Below are 2,379 nucleotides of genomic sequence, written 5' to 3'. Positions count from 1 at the left end.
CTAGTAAAGCATACGGGTGCTATATGACCTATTTTATTACAATAATGACATATGATATTTGGATTATGCATCCTATGCATGTTTCTAAATGGTTGCCTAGGTTGTTTCCTAAATGCAACATCTTTTGATCTATATGCATTGTGATTATAATTTCTAAATGAAGCATGTTGAGGAGGATGTTTAAAGGCTTCATTCCTTTTAGGCATGCTTGCCTTTTGGGCTTGCGGTTGCCTAATAGGAGTTTTAGTATTTTTAAATTTTCCTTTTTCAAAACCTAAACCTTCCTTATTATGAACATGCTTTTGGTTTTTCAACATTTTATCTAAGTTCTTTGAAGATTCATTGAACTTAGCTAAAGTGTTCTTAAGATTTGTAATTTCATTTTCATGCATTTTACAAGATTTGTATGGATCACTACTTGTGCTACACTTATCTTTTCCAAGATTGATATTCTCGTTTTTCAACATCTCATTTTGTTTTAAAAGATCCATATTCTTTTTCTTTAGGAGAGAATAATCTTGGGTAAGTTTTGTGTACACCTCAAGTAAGGCATCATATTCATCTTGTAAATTAAAAGAAGTGGAGTTGTCATTACTAACCTTTTCTTCGCTTGCCATTAAGCAAAGATTTGCAACCTCGTCGTCATCGGAGTCGGATTCATCCTCGTTCTCCCATGATATGTATGCTTTCTCCTTCTTCTTAAATTTCTTGTTTTTGTCCTCCTTTTGAAGTTTTGGACAATTGGGTTTAATGTGTCCAACTTCTCCACACTCATAGCATTTTGGTACCTTTGTTTTGCTCTTGAAGTTTTTCTTCATTGCAAACTTATTGAATCTTTTTAATAAGAGTGCAAATTCTTCATCTCCTTCTTCTTCATTATCATCACTCTCTTCTTGTAGTGATGTTGTTTTAAGGGCGAGACTTTTCTTCTTGCTTTCTTCACCTTTTTGTCTATTTAGCATAGTCATTTCATAGGTGAGAAGATTACCTCGTAGTTGATCAAATGTAAGTTGATCATAGAGTCTTCCTTCCACAATGGCGTTCACTTTGGAGTTCCATTTTGGTGTAAGGCTTGTAAGCACCTTGGTCACAATTTGTTTATCATTGTATTTTGTGCCAAGCATGCTTAGGTTGTTGAAGATCTTGGAGAGTCTTTCAATAGCTTCTTCAATGCTCTCTTCATCTTTCATTTTAAAATTTTCCCATTCATGAACCAACATAAATACCTTTGATTCTTTAACGTGGTTGGTTCCTTCGTAAGTGATTTGGAGTTTATCCCAAATCTCTTTAGCGGTTTCACATGTAGAGATCTTCATATAATCATGCTCATTAAGTGCACAATGAATGAAGTTGATGGCTTTATCATTCATTGCCACTTTCTTCCAATCATCGTCACTATATTCATTTTCTCCTTTCGGTACTTGCTTTAAGACGGAGACTTCTCCTTCTTTAGCGCTTGTTGTCTTTGTTGGAATGTGATTTCCATTCTCAATCACTTTCCAAATTCTCACATCTTGAGAACGGATCCAAATTCTCATCTTATTTTTCCAATAAGAGTAATTTGTTCCGCTAAAAAGAGGAGGTCTAGCGGTTGAGTTACCTTCACTAGTGTTGTTGTTGTTAAAGCTTGTGCTTGCCATGATCTTTTCCCTTAAACGGTTAAGTCTTTCAAAGGGTTAAGCTCTGATACCACTTGTAGAACCTATGCACAATTACTCAAGAGGGGGGGTGAATTGAGTATTGCAACAACAATGAATCTTTTTGCGAAAGTTAAAGACAATATATAAAAGTGTTATTGTACTAGTATTTTTCCAAGAGCTTAACTCAATTGCTAAGCATTTATAAGGAGCTTTTACTTTCCAATAGACACCAACTCAAATAAATTGATCAAGCTTTTCACCAATCGGACTTAAGCTATTCCTTAAGTACTTACGAAGCTACTTTTCGATCACAATTTATTTGCTCAAAGGTAAAAGACAATAATATTGAAGAGATGAGTTTGGAGAGATGCAAACGCTATTTAGAGTGGTTCGGCACAATCCTTGTCCTACGTCCACTTTCTTTCTCAATCGCTATTGAGAAGTTCCACTATTGCCAAGCTTCAAGGTGCTCGCGCAAAACCTTTTACAATCCGAGTCCTTAGTTTCTAACACCTCACGGTATATGATCACCACTCGTATACTAACCTACTCCACTTAGAGATACCTTCTCTAAGATTTGCCTTGAGTACTTAGTATACTTCTTTGGTATCCTCACCGACTATAGTGTTTATAACTCTTGACTCAACCTTGGAGATCACACTCCAATTTACAAAGTGTACAAGAAAACAATTCTCAAAGAATTGTTGAGACGAAATGAGTACTCTCTAGAAGAGTGTAT

This window comes from Arachis hypogaea, chromosome 11, assembly GCF_003086295.3.
Source record: "Arachis hypogaea cultivar Tifrunner chromosome 11, arahy.Tifrunner.gnm2.J5K5, whole genome shotgun sequence".
In the NCBI taxonomy this organism is placed as follows: Eukaryota; Viridiplantae; Streptophyta; class Magnoliopsida; order Fabales; family Fabaceae; genus Arachis; species Arachis hypogaea.
Note: the sequence above shows the minus strand (reverse complement) of the source record.